At 40.2% G+C, this 14,620-nt stretch overlaps 1 protein-coding gene across 5 annotated transcripts in view; it reads left to right on the forward strand.

Moving 5' to 3' along the window:
* The window catches only part of LOC105202996 (uncharacterized protein F13E9.13, mitochondrial), a 123,648-nt gene that overhangs the window by 45,782 nt on the left and 63,246 nt on the right, over nucleotides 1-14,620 (forward strand). The window lies entirely within an intron of this gene.

The following is a 14,620-nucleotide window of genomic DNA, read 5'->3' on the forward strand; positions in this document are numbered from 1 at the left end:
TATACATTCGACGATATTTGTCCCGAAACAAAAGTATCGTTATTCTTCAAAAGGGTGTTTTACCCTCTCTCTTAAATTTTCCTGTTTAACAACATATTTCAAGGAGAATCAAATCCGGACACTCATGACAATTTTTTTGTTAGTTATGGAAGTTAAAAAATACAAATTTAATTATTTCTTAATTACAGGCCCAGTATAACTAAAGAATAAAACTTTTATTTGTATTTGCAGAAGATGTAATTAAAAATTTATTTGTCAATTGTACACTTATAAGTAACAATTAAAATTTATTTATCAATTAATTTAGTTATAATTAACAATTAAAAATTTAATTCTTAATTGCAGAAACCGTGTAATTAAAAATTAAAAATTTATTTGTTAGTTGTTACACTTATAATTAACAATTAAAATTGATTTATCAATTAGTTTAGTAATAATTAACGATTAAAAATTTAATTTTTAATTGAAGAAGCCGCGTAATTAAGAATTAAAAACTTAATTATCAAATGCAGGCTGTATAATTAATAATTAAAATCCAATTGTTAATTTACTTTAGTTGTAATTGAAAATTAAAAGTTTATTTATTAATTATTAATAATATATAATTGAGAATTATAATTTTAACTCTTAATTAGTTTAGTTGTTAATTGAGGATTGTATATTTAATTATTAATCAAACAAATCCGTAATTATCGATTACAGACTTATTTCTTAATTAGTAGATAATTAAATTAAAAATTTAATTAATTATTTGGTACTGCCCCAATATTTTCAAAATATAAAGCGAAGTCATATCGAATTCTAGAGGCAAGTCGGAAATGGACATTAATACTGCCAGCATTATTTACTTCTTACAATGCACCATTTATCACAGCTCCTCTTTCATTGATAATACGTATATAACGTCTTTGGGCAAGTGGCAATTCGTTTTCATTTTGGATCACAAAATTGTAAGCATACAGTTGTTTGAACAATTTTGTCTGCTGTGGAAACAGATGTAATTATGAATTATTCTTTTCATTAAAAAAAAAGTAATTTATTAAAGTAATAAATTATTGAGGATTGAGATTTGATTTAAATAACGATTTTAATTTAATAACCGGAGAAATTATTATTTTTTAAATTATATATAGCAACATAATTTATTGAGTTTATATAATTTTTAAGTTAGAACATATTGTTATCAGTATAATATACTAACGATGTAATTCAATAGCGGAATTATATTTTGTGACAAATTACATTAATTGCATCTAGCAATAGTTTATTTCTAATTTTATTGAGTACAAGGTATAATTTTTTCTTAATATTTGAAATTTAAATAAAAAAAACTATTAATTAAAAAATAATTCCATTAATTAGTACTTCGTGAAATAGTAAATATATGCTGCTATATTCCACGACCCTAAAGTCTTTGGAATTATAGTGCAATACAATAATACTTATGGCTGATTGCAATGACAATTTAAAATAAAAAATAAAAATATATTTTAAATGAGATATGTCCCCAGAGATTATAATTTCCGTTTATACATACAAGTATGAAAAGCATCGGTTCCCTATGAGGCGTACTTTTCGAGAGGTATAAGTTGCAACCACCAATCGCAAATTCGTTTAATAACATTTCTTAGAAAATACAAAAAAAATCAGCAATTGGTTGTATTAGTTATGCATTTCTTGCAATTCTACGAAATACGCACCATGTGAATGCCGACCTCAGAATGGCATAACGTATTCTAGTAAATTACTAGAATATGCATGTTATGCTTACGCAAGTTACGCCCCATGTGACGACACCCTTACATCATACGCATGTGCACACAGGGGGCCTATTCTCGAAAAATATCGCATACGAAAATACTAGGGAACTCTATAATATATGTAACGCATACTATATTTTTGTATATTTTTGTATGCGATATTTTTCGAGAATAGACCCCCAGATACATCCACGCACGCACGCACGCACGCACATACGCACATCCGCGCGTAACGGTGAGTGCGCCGCCCCTGCATACCTTCTATATTCGACTCGTGATACGCTAACTTAAATCGGCTTATATCTTGAAATCTAAGCCTCTGTCAAATTTTTGCCAAAAAAAATCGTTTTAGAATTCGATCAGGAATACGTCCCTTAAAGGACAACTAGTTATTTTGAATCACCCTGTATATGAAAAATTTATAAAGTTTTTAATGAATAGAGGGTAACGGTACAACAAATTTTTTTTCAAAAAAATTTTCTATTCCTGACATTATTATTGTGAAAAATTATAACGTTATTACTAAATCGTTATAAAAGATAACTTTAATGATATTAGTTATATTAAAAAAACGGGTGTACCAAGTACGCTGCTACAGATTTTGCCCATCTTTTATTTTATCTGTTACATAATTTGCTGTTCATCAGTATGGAAGTGTCTTGTTTGATCACGTTATAATTAACCATAGTATTTTTTATCACTTTTATAAAAGAGCGTATCCCGTTTGGACACTTAACGATTAAACACCGCACAATTGGAAACCGCACAATTGGTCGATAGGGGACCAACTCTTAAGGAAGGTTTGCAAACCCAAAAATTCAAAAAATTCTAAAATTTTATGTACACATAGAAGAGTTTATCCATAACACAGAAATATTTTTTGTTCGTGCCCAATTTCAGTTTAAGGGGGTGACACATCCCTTTAAAGAAAATCGATTTTATTCTTTTGAAGCATATATCGTTGAAACTATAAGAGATAGAGAAAAACGTTTTAAGTGAAAGTTGAATGTCTCGAAGACTACTTTATAACAGTGAAAAAAAATTTTTTTTTTATTTTTGTTATACTTTTTCCCACTACTTACTTACTTTTCAAAATTTTTATTTTTTTTTATAGCCAAAATAAAGCTTATTTTATTACAAATTTAACGGTATATGATAAAGTTATGATGCAACATTTCCATTTTCCAAAAATAATTAAAAACCATCCCATAACGTATGGTACGCGCACCCGTCCTGTACTATGAAAGTGTCCCCCTTCGATTTTGACGAGCGTTTAATACGTTGTAGTACAGATCAAAATAAGGGACACGTATTTTTTTATACGTGCACAATCTCACTTTTAAAGGGTCCCTTTAAAAAAAATTGATTTTTTTTCTTTCGAAGCGTGTATCGTCGAAACTATAAGAGATAAAGAAAAATGTTCTGAATAAAAGTTGAATAGCTCGAAAAGTACTTTACATTAATAATTAAAAAAAAATGTTTTCAATTATATTTTTATACTTCCGCCACCACTTCATATTTATTTCTAAAAATTTTCAAATATTTTAATGACAGAATTAAAGCTTATCTTTATACGAATCCAGTCATATATAACAAAGTGTCTTTCCGATGTACCATTCTTGAAAAATAATAACAAACTCCTTATGTATGCACGCTATACATATCTGTTCGTGCGCTCGATTTTTCCGCATTGGAATAGATTCGTCTCATACGTATCGCTAATCGCGTATTACGTGAAAGAGCTTTAAAGACAAATCAGTATAGTACAATAAATATTAAAATATAAGTTTTTAAAAAAAAATAATAGTAATAATAATTGAAATAAGAAAATAATAATAAGTTTTTTGAAAACGACTGCTAAAATAAGTCAAATAATGTTGGCGATATCAAAGTATGTACCTAATACTTTGTACAATTAAAAACAAGTTATGATTAGATTAATTATTAAATTGTATTAAATTAAGAAAATTTTACATGTGATAACTCAATTATTTGAGACTCTCTTACGCGCACTATTCACCACGCCTGACTCGTATTTGCCGTTTTTACATTATTTAGATAAATTAGTATTTTTGCAAAATATTGTTTATTTAATTTTGACTACAGCATAGTTAATTGCAATGGTCAATGTATTCTATTGATGAATGTTGGAAAACCCAAAAATTTAGTAAACTTAAAAATATTGTGTGCAAGTAGAATAGTTCACAAAATTATTTTTTGCTTGTATCAAATTACAGTTTTAGGGGATGAAATCACTCCTTGAAAAAAATGTACATGAGTGATTCCATCCCCTAAAGCTGTAATTTGGTATGAGCAAAAAGTAATTTTGTAAACTATTGTACTTGCACATAATATTTTTAAGTTTGTAATGTACCGTTTTTCTTCGCGCGGATTAGCTCGCCGGAACGGTGCGATAGAAGAGGTTCAATCGGGAGACAGGAAAGAATTCCTGTCTCCCGGTGTGTTTAGTGACTATGCGGCGGTTTTTAATACGTAACAAACACATTTATTTCATTATAAGAGAAAGAGCAAGTTACAGAAAATAATATGCGCGCGGATGGACAGGTTTAAAACGCAAATATTTAAAACGGATTTATTTACATGCGAGATGTCGCCAGTTAGCGGAATGTTGTAGCGTATTGCGGAACGATTGTTGCTACTTATGACTTGACTCAGTGAACGATCGGAAGGGATTCAGAGCTATATGTTCAGAATGCTTGGGACACGTATCAAAAACTCTTTATTATTCTCTTGATGTACATATCTCTCCTTTCTGAAAACCTCTCGCTTGTTCCTAAAACCACTCTCTTTATCCAGCATAAGGCTGGTACTCAAACTAGTAATCTAATTGGCTCTTGCCAATGGAGCCGCCATAGGACTCCCCTCCGAGTAACTGGGTTACAGTTACGAAATAACTTTGTCTAATAAGATATAATGTAAGTGACAACTTGACATGAAATGAAATAAATATTACATTTTATCTGTAAAGAATTATGTGTTATTAAAAAAACTAACTAATGAACAAGCGTTACAATAAAAATAGAAATGTGAAAAAGTGGAAATATTAAAATATGAAAGATACAGTTTTCTTTTTACCCTTAAGTCTAGGTCCTGAGTAAGTTTTCGGTGCTGAAGGTGGGCGTTCTCCTGGAATGGTTGTTGAGGTTGAGGGTTGTTCTTCCGTCGGGTGTTGTGAGCTTGGAATGGGCTCGTCCTCGACTGTGGTTTCGATGAAAGCTGGTTTTAGACGTTCAACGTTTACTGCGACTTTCTCGTTGTTGATAAGCAATGCGAAATCTCGATCCGATAGTCGTTCTATAATCTTGTAGGGACCATCGTAGGGGTGCTGTAACGGCTTTTTGACGGCGTCGACTCTTAGGAAGGCGTGTGTACAAGTGTACAGAGTTTTGTGACTGAATGCCTTTCTTCGGTCATGGAATGCAGTTGGCGAGGGCCGTACCTGTTGCATGTGTTTGCGGAATTTCTCGACGAAAATCTCTGGGTCTGCAGGCATCTCTTCGTTAATAAAAAATTCTCCTGGTAGGCGAAGCGTTGTACCGTAAACCAGTTCAGCGGTCGTAGCATTGATATCCTCTTTCAAACTTGAGCGTAATCCCAGAAGGACCGTGGAGAGAACGTCAACTCATTGCGTGGAATTGTGGCACATGATTGACGCTTTGAGGGATCTATGCCAGCGTTCAATCAACCCATTTGCAGATGGGTGATAAGCCGTAGTTCTCGTCTTCTTGCAACCGACCAGATGTGTAAGCGCTCGGAACAGTAAAGCCTCAAATTGGGATCCCTGATCCGAGGTGATTGTCGCGGGAACCCCAAAGCGGGAAATCCATTGTGAATAAAACACTTCTGCGACAGCATCAGCGGTAATATCTTTAATTGGGATCGCCTCCGGCCACCGAGTGAAACGATCTATCATCGTTAGACAGTATCGATACCCTCGTGATGGTTGCAAGGGACCGACGATATCCAAATGCACGTGGGCGAAACGATCGTTGGGCATTTCGATATGCTCGGGGGGTAATTTGGTGTGCCTACTTATTTTGCTTTTCTGGCAGAGTAAGCAGGTGCGGGCTAAATCTGCGATGTCCTTAGCCATAGCCGGCCAAACGAATTTCTTTTGGATGATCTTCCTCGTGGCTCGGCCGCTAGGATGCGAGAGTCCGTGTGCCATGTCGAATATGCGCTTTCGTAAACTTTGCGGCACGTAAGGATGTATCTCCTGTGTAGACACGTCGCAATACAACGCTGAATCGGTATTGTCGATCCTGATTCGGCGTAAGTCGAGCGCTCTTGGAGAACGGAGAAGGTCTGGAAGTTCTTGGTCTTTTTGCTGCGCAGCTGCCAGCTCCTGTGTGGAGACAGTGACTGGCATGGCAATAGTGTCGATGCGGGAGAAGGCGTCAGCAACAATATTATCAGCTCCTGAAACATGGACTATATGCGTGGTGAATTGACTGATAAAATCGAGTTGTCGAAGTTGTCGAAGTGACGCTTTTTCTGACTTTTGTTTAAAGGCGTAAGTAATAGGCTTGTGATCGGTTTTAATCACCAACTTCCTACCCTCAACAAGATGCTGAAAGAATTTCAGGCCACTAAAGATTGCTTGAAGCTCTCGATCGTAAGTGCTGTAGTTTTGCTGAGCCTTGGAGAATCTTTTTGAATAGAATCCCAAGGGCTCCCATTGTTGATTGTTATACTGCTCCAATGTAGCTCCCATAGCACTGTTAGAAGCGTCACAAGAAAGCGCGAGTGTGGCACCTTCCTTTGGATGATGGAGTAAGGTAACATTCGCTAAATTTGTCTTACAATCGTGAAAAGCTTTTGTAGCTTCTTGAGTCCAGTTGATGTTAGAGTTGCTGTTTTTCTTTGTTCCAGCGAGCAGAGCGTGTAGATATGTTTGAACTGATGCGGCATTTTTCAGGAAACGTCGATAAAAATTAATAATACTCAAGAATTTACGGAGATCTTTAAACGTTTTTGGCTTTGGAAATTGTTGAACCGCAGTAATGCGGTCGGGTAAAGGCTGAGTGCCGTCTTTTGAAATGCGATAGCCCAGGTAATGAACTTCTGACGCTCCGAAGATGCATTTGCTTAGATTGATTGTGATGCCGAATTTGCGAAGTCTTTCAAACACCAATCTTAAATGTCTTAAGTGTTCTTCGGCGTCTCGAGAAGCTATTATAATATCGTCAATATAGACGTATAAAAAACCTAATCCTCTTAGCGCTGTGTCTATAAACCGTTGAAAAGATTGGGCTGCATTACACAGTCCGAATGTCATCACCTTGAATTCAAATAGGCCGAACGGCGTGATCACGGCTGTCTCAGAAACGTCCTCCGGGGCCACCGGGATCTGGTAGTACGCTCGCGTGAGGTCTAACGTTGTGAAGATGTTGCACCCGTGGAGTCGATAAGAGAAGTCGTGAATATGGGCGATCGGGTATCTGTCCGGAATGGTGATGGCGTTCAAACGGCGGTAATCGCCGCATGGTCTCCAATGTCCGTCCTTTTTCGGAACCATATGGAGTGGACTTGCCCATTGGCTTGTTGACGGTTGACAGATTCCTTGAGCCATCATGAATTCAAACTCCGCTTTTACCTGGCGTAGTTTCTCAGGCGATAGCCGACGTGCTCGCTGAGCGACGGGAGGACCACTGGTAAGAATGTGATGGTAAACACCGTGGACTGCTCCTTTGTTGAATTGGCGAGGCACTGTGATGTCGTTGAATTCCTTCAAAATGTCTCGATAACAATGTTGATTGTTAATCGTTGAGACACTTGGTACACGGGATTGCGAGAAGATTGCAGGTGAAGAGAGATTAGTGTGACTATTAATAATCTTCTTGCCTTTAAGATCGATGAGCAAGCCGTGTTGTGAGATCAGATCCGCTCCAATGATAGGTTGCGGCACGTTTGCGATGGTGAACATCCATTTGATTGGTCTGCGTATTCCTAAATCGAGTGTGACGAGTTTTTCTCCGAAGGTTTCGATGGTGGATCCATTTGCTGCGAAAAGCTTAAATTTCGCTGGCGAAATTGTTTTTCCGGCGAAGGATTTTGGCAGAACTGATATGTCGGCGCCGGAGTCAATGAGAAGGCGTAGTCCGCTGCTTCTGTCAGTGATGACGAGACGTTTTTGTGAGTTCTCGCCTTCGGCCGTCTCGATTCGGGGCGAGGATACTAGTTTTCCAATGCTTTGGGCGTTGGTTGTTTCCAAGAGCATGGCGGAGAACACTTCTGCGCGTTTTCGAATCTGTGATGATAAAAACAGTATTTGTCAGACTTTTGCTTACTTTCAGAGCTTGTTCGTGGACGTGATGCACTGCGGCTTCTATTGTTTCACTTGGCTTTGGTGAAGCGGGCTTCGATTTTATCTAGGCGCCTTATGATTGCAGCAAGGGTGCTATCCGTGGACGAGTCAGGGTCTGCCTGATTAACTTGCTGCACGACGAGGCGTGCCGGATTTGAGAATTCCATGAGCTTATCAGCTAGAGCGGCTAAGGCGTCCAGGTCCTGATCTGTATTTGCTACTAGGATTTGTCGTAGCTGATGCGGAATTTGCTCGAGGAACATAGATTTAATGATTGAGTCACTAACGTGTACAGGCGCCAAGTTTCTGATTTTTTGTAGAAAATGCGTTGGCTTTGACTCACCGAGTTGTTGACCCTGTAATACCTTGCGAAGCTTAACTTCCTCTGACTCAGTAAAAGCTCCGAGGACACGCTGTTTGAGAGTCTCATATTTATTTTCTGCAGGAGGTTGACGAAGAAGGCTCGTTATATGCGGTAGGAACAATGGGTCGGCGTGGGCGATGATGTATTGATATTTGGTTTCATCCCGTACTATTCCGGCAATTCCGAACGCCGCCTCGACCTGCAGGAACCAAAGGTCGGGTTCCTCCTTCCAAAACGGGGGCAATTTTGCGATGCGCCCGGAGAAAATGTGCGCGCTATTTCCTCCAGCATTGCCTTGGGTCTCTCCCTCGTTATCGGTAGGCATCTTGGTTAGGTTACTCGAAGTGTATAGAATTACACAAAATGCTGTGTTTTTGGGCGGGGTCACCAATTGTAACGTATTGCGGAACGATTGTTGCTACTTATGACTTGACTCAGTGAACGATCGGAAGGGATTCAGAGCTATATGTTCAGAATGCTTGGGACACGTATCAAAAGCTCTTTATTATTCTCTTGATGTACATATCTCTCCTTTCTGAAAACCTCTCGCTCGTTCCTAAAACCATTCTCTTTATCCAGCATAAGGCTGGTACTCAAACTAGTAATCTGATTGGCTCTTGCCAATGGAGCCGCCATAATGTGTGTATAGGCAGCGTCTTACGCGGGCGCGCTCTCGAGACTTTTACGATGCGGTGGGCGGGGCCTACGGCGCAATTCTCGCGGTGCGCGAATCGGCTGGACGGCTGGCCGGCCGCGTGCGTGCGTGCGGTGAGTGATGGCGGTTGGATGCCAAGAAAACGCGTCGAGTACCTCGACCAAAACCCTGAACTCGGCGGTTCCGTTTTCCGGCGTTCCTCAGAAGAGAGGAGATCTCCAAGCGCGAAGAGAGCAAGACGAGGACCTTCCTCACGCCAAAAACCTTAGCCGAGAGTCCCATGCTCGCGTTCTCGAAGGTGCGGAAAGGCAAGAAGTTATCGAAAGGCGGAGTACCTCCGCCGCGGCTAAAAACTTTCGACTACTGGTTTTCCGGAATATCAGCGCAGCGGATTAGGTGGTGATGCTGGCTGATGGGAAAAGGCGGGTTGTTCATAGCACGCGGCCCTATTTATACCCGGCGACTCCGTTTGCCTCCGTCATTTTCTCAGCGCTTGACGGCGAAGTCGCCGGAGTGGGAAGACCGCGCGCTTTCTACGCGTGCGCACCGACTTGACGCGTGCAACGGTTTGGCATGATTTCTCTGGCGGTGTTTACCGCCAGGTCCGAGAATATGGAGTCGTTTAAAAATGGGCGCCTTGGGCGCCTTTAGTTATAGCCCAGTGGCTCTTCCCCCGACTGATGTTCGCCGGAAACGATGCATTTTTGGGGGTGGATCGTTACAAGTTTACTGAATTTTTAGGTTACTCTTGACAATATTCGTCAATAAAATACCATTGCAAAGGTACATGTTTTTTCAAGGAGAAGTTTCATCCCTTTAAGCTGTAATTTGCAAAAAATAATTTTGTGAACTATTCTACTTCCACCTAATATTTTTAAGTTTACTGAATTTTCGGGTTTCTCAACATTCGTCAATAAAATACATTAACCATTGCAATCAACTGTTCTACAATTAAAATTAAATAAACGATATTTTAAAAATAATAATTTATTTATTCATAACTCGGTTATAAATAGATACGTGTTTCCTATTTTATCTGTACAGTATATTAAAGGCTTGTTAAAATCGAAGGGAAACATCTCTGTTCCTTTTCTTGTTAGTTTTTTCTTTTTGGATTTAGTATTTTTTAATTCGGCTAAAATCATCTTTGCTAAAAAGCCTTTAAATAAGCTGTCTGGCGTTCAAAAATTTCTTCTTTTTTTTTGCGCCATCCGACAATATTTCTCAACAGAAACATTTTTGAATAACAGCGTTAAATTTTTAAAATTAATTACGTACCAATAAAACTTTTTCTTTAGTATTAAATTATTTTTCAAATATTTAAATAATTATTATCTCAGACCCATCTGATCAAATATCATATGTAAAAATTTTAATAAAATTTAGAAATTTAAAAGAATTTTCTTTACCGGGGTCGTGCAGTTGACCAGTGACGCACCTGCCCGCTAGCGTGTGGCAATTCCCCCCTTCCCCTCCACCTCTATGGCTCGCTCCCGCGCGAACATCTACAAACGTGGGGGCTGGCGTTGTCCGTGAGGGATCATTGCGATAAGATTTTGAAACCCATACCCTTGCGTATACGGAGGGTATAATAGGAGCGCGAGCGGAGCATTTTTCGAACAGATCGCTCTGGACAGCCGAAGTGCGCGCTTACTAGGCGACAACTAATGATAAGTTTGCTAGAGGGATAGCAACGACGGGAGGATCAATTTCAAGAACGGAGTAGCCTGGAAATATCACCAGGGTATCTCCTTCACCTCCTCTCCTTTGTAAAACATAGAAGTTGATAGAAGTTGAACCACACTAAGCATACGTTTGAGTGTGGCCTCAGTCTAACCTACGCTCCCTCTCTCTTTCCTCGTTTTCCTTTCCCCAGGTGTAGGGGCCGATCCATGGTGGAAAGATTACATTGTGTGTGCAGTTTGGTTAAACCACGCTCACTTTGCTCTGCAAGGGCTACAGTTGACCAAAGAGCCAACTGTAAAAAGTAAAATTATTTAGTGTTAGCCAGTTGGTATGCTAAATCTACCTTCTTTGTTTTACACATGTTAATTTCTTTTTCTATCTTTGTATGTATACTGCCCGTCAATGACTACGTTTACACGGCTCGATTTACGCCAAAGTTATAGTTTATTTATTTTTAATAATTTAAGAATTAGTTAAAAAGTTCATAACATTAAATTGTCACTTTTAAATTGTTTCTTTTTATAAATAATTCCTTTGTTCCACAAATAATACGACTATTCTTACTTATAATAATTATATTTTTTCATCTTTATTATTATCTCATAAATTATTTAATATCTATACTTTTTTCCCTTAAGATTAATTCTAATATTAAGAATTATACTGTAAATAATACTAATTATTTATTATGATTCTGCTAATAATTATATTTTCAAATTGAACCAGAATGCTTTCTACGGTCACAGCTAGGTCTTCGTACTTGTATTACTTGTGTAATTTTCTATACTTTCTTCAAGTTCAATGAACTGCGCCAAATTAATTTTCAGTCATAACACAATTCTAAATTGATTATTGCGAGAAATATCATCACAACCTCAGTGGTCGAGTTGGCTAAGACACCCGTACCGGAGATTTGAGAAATCTCAGATACGAACCCTGGCTGAAGTGATATTTTTCGCAATAATTTTTTTACAGTTTTTTCAGGGGGAAAAAGGGTTAATATTTAATAATACGTGATATTACTTAATCTTGTTCAACTTAGAATTGTGTTATGACTGAAAATTAATTCGGCGCGCAGTTCATTGAACTCGAGGAAAGTATATAAAATCACACAAACAAGACCTAGCTGCGACCGTAGAAGGGATTCTGGTTCAATTTGTATTGATACAGCAGCAGTCAAAATATCTTTCTTTGTTACCTTAATTATATTTTCAATTATTTTTAGTATTACCTTATAAATTATTTATTATCTATACCTTTTCCTTTAAAAATTAATTTTAATATTAAAAATTATACTTTAAATAATACTAATTATTGATTATAATTTTGAAAAGAAACAGTTTTTTATTTTTGACCCTCTACATATATCAATCAATTTATTTTCAAGTTATCATTAACATCAGTGTTGATAATGATGGTAATGGAACTGAGGGGACGGTCCTCAAGTCGAAGATCCGCCTACGGCACGCAGACTATTATCCATTGTGTCTCCCTTCAGTCATTCGCCACTTACGGGAGCCCCGATTCTCTTCAGAAGAGACTCAGGTTCTCCATAGGTAGCCTGTTGATTTGCCCTGGCTCGGGAAACGCCGAGCCTAGCAGTTTTTTCAGCTCCGCATAGGTCGGACAATCACAAAGAATGTGGAGACTTGTCTCCTCATCCTCCCCACAAGCCCTACACTCGGCCGTATTAGATCGGCCCAGCCTGTGCATATGGTAATTGAGGGCCCCATGACCAGTGAGTATTTGCACTACTAGCCTGGCGTCTCTTCTGCTCAAAGACCTTATGTCCCTGACCAGGTGTTTCCTCCAGTAGAGCCCCAGCCTGTCGATATTTGGTCCCTAGCTTGTTTTTTTAAAACATGAGGTGCTCGCTCCGTAACCAGGCCCGGATCCTCCTCCTGCCTAGACAGAAAAAGACCCCCAGTGCCGGTCCCGGCCCAAATACCTCCATTCTTGATGCTCGCCCTGGCCGATCGGACTCCTCATTGCCCTCGATCCCCGAGTGACCGGGGATCCAGGTCACAATAACTTCTTTATCCCTTGTCAGCTTCTCCAGTGCATTCCTGCAGTCCCAGACCAGCCGCGAAGTGCAGATCGGAGCCTCAAGTGCATTGATAGCAGTTTGGCTGTCTGAGGATATTCTTACACGCCCACCTGTCTTCTTTCTGTCCAGAGCTAGTTGGGCACATCTTAGGATCGCCACGATCTCCGTCTGGAAGACCGTGGCGTACCCGTCCAGGGGCAGGCTCTCCGCCACTCACCTTTTCCGACAAACGATGCCCGCGCCGGAGCTCGTACCCGTCTTGGAGACATCTGTAAACCAGACGTCCCCGTCCCAGGCTTGAACCAGTGTGCTGGGTTCTTCCCAGTCCACGGGCCCTGTGACCTGCACTTTAAAGCGCTTGTCCAAGGCCCAAACTGCTGGCATCCTATCTTGCCTCATTCCAAAGATGGAATCGGACAATACGCCACTAGGGAACCTAGTGTGCGCAGTTCCCTCCTTCCATTTCAATTCACAGGTTAGTCGGTGTGCAGCGATTGCCGCAGCCCCCACCACCACCTGGTGAAGTGGTTCAATCCCGAGCAGAATGCCCATGGTTGCTACCGGCGTGGTTCGCATTGCATCCAGAGTCCTTCTTAAAATCAGAACCCTGACGTGCTCGAGCACTACCACCGCCGCTTTCTTCCGCGCCCTAGGCCACCACACAACTGCTGCATAAGTGAGCCTGAGTTCAAATATTGCAGTATAGATCCAAGTACAGACCATCCTGGGATTCAACCCCCACGTCTGGCCCACGATTCTTCTGCACATCCAGAAGTAAGAGCACAGACTCTTACAGCGGCTTTCAAGATGTTCCCTCCAGGACAGCTTCTTATCTAGAATCACTCCTAGATATTTTACTGATTCAGCTGGGGCTAGTCTTGTACCTTCAAAGATGGGCCCTATTATAGTGCCCACTTTATATTTGCGAGTGAAAACAACGAGCCCTGTTTTCAGCGGATTCACTGACAAACTGGTCCCTCTGCACCACCGCTCTACCGTTCCTAGTGCATTCTGCATGAGCTTCAAGAGAGGCTCAAGAAAGGGTCCTCGCGCCAGCAGAGCCACGTCATCAGCGTAGTCCTGCACAAAGAAGCCCCTTTCACTCAGCCTCTCGAGCAGCTCATCCACCACCAGGCACCATAACAGTGAAGAGAGCACTCCACCCTGGGGACACCCCCTCTCCACCCATCCACTGACCTTCCCACCTTGTTCCCAGCGAAGCTATAACCCGTCGCTCTAGCATGCCCCGGATCCACTCCACGAGTTTTTTCGGCACCTGTGCAACGTTTCTTTATACACCACCTTATGCGGCGTGTTGTTAAAAGCACCCTCTATATCTAGAAAGGTGCCTACTGCATAGCCGCCTCTCTCCAACTGCCCCTCAATGAACGACACGGTCGCATGAAGAGCCGTCCGTGGAGTAGCCCATGCGCTATGCATGCTGCGCGTGGTGCAAGGGGCGCCGCGAAAGAACAACGTCCCTCATATACGCGTCGACCAATTTCTCCAACGTCTTCAGGAGGAACGAAGTCAGACTTATCGCTTTGAAGTCTTTAGCAGAAGAGTAGCTCGCTCTTTCCGCTTTTGGGATGAATACCACTCTCGCTAGTTTCCATGCGCTAGGCGTATGGCCCAGAGCCAAACATGCCCTCAAAGTCCTTGTCAGAGGTCCCACGACCAGCTCCAGTCCCTCCTGTAGAAGAGCCGGAAAGACTTGATCTGGTCCCGCCGACTTAAAGGGTTTGAAGGTGTTTATCGCTCATTTCACTTTTCCGGGCTT

The sequence above is a fragment of the Solenopsis invicta genome, chromosome 11, assembly GCF_016802725.1.
Source record: "Solenopsis invicta isolate M01_SB chromosome 11, UNIL_Sinv_3.0, whole genome shotgun sequence".
In the NCBI taxonomy this organism is placed as follows: domain Eukaryota; kingdom Metazoa; phylum Arthropoda; class Insecta; order Hymenoptera; family Formicidae; genus Solenopsis; species Solenopsis invicta.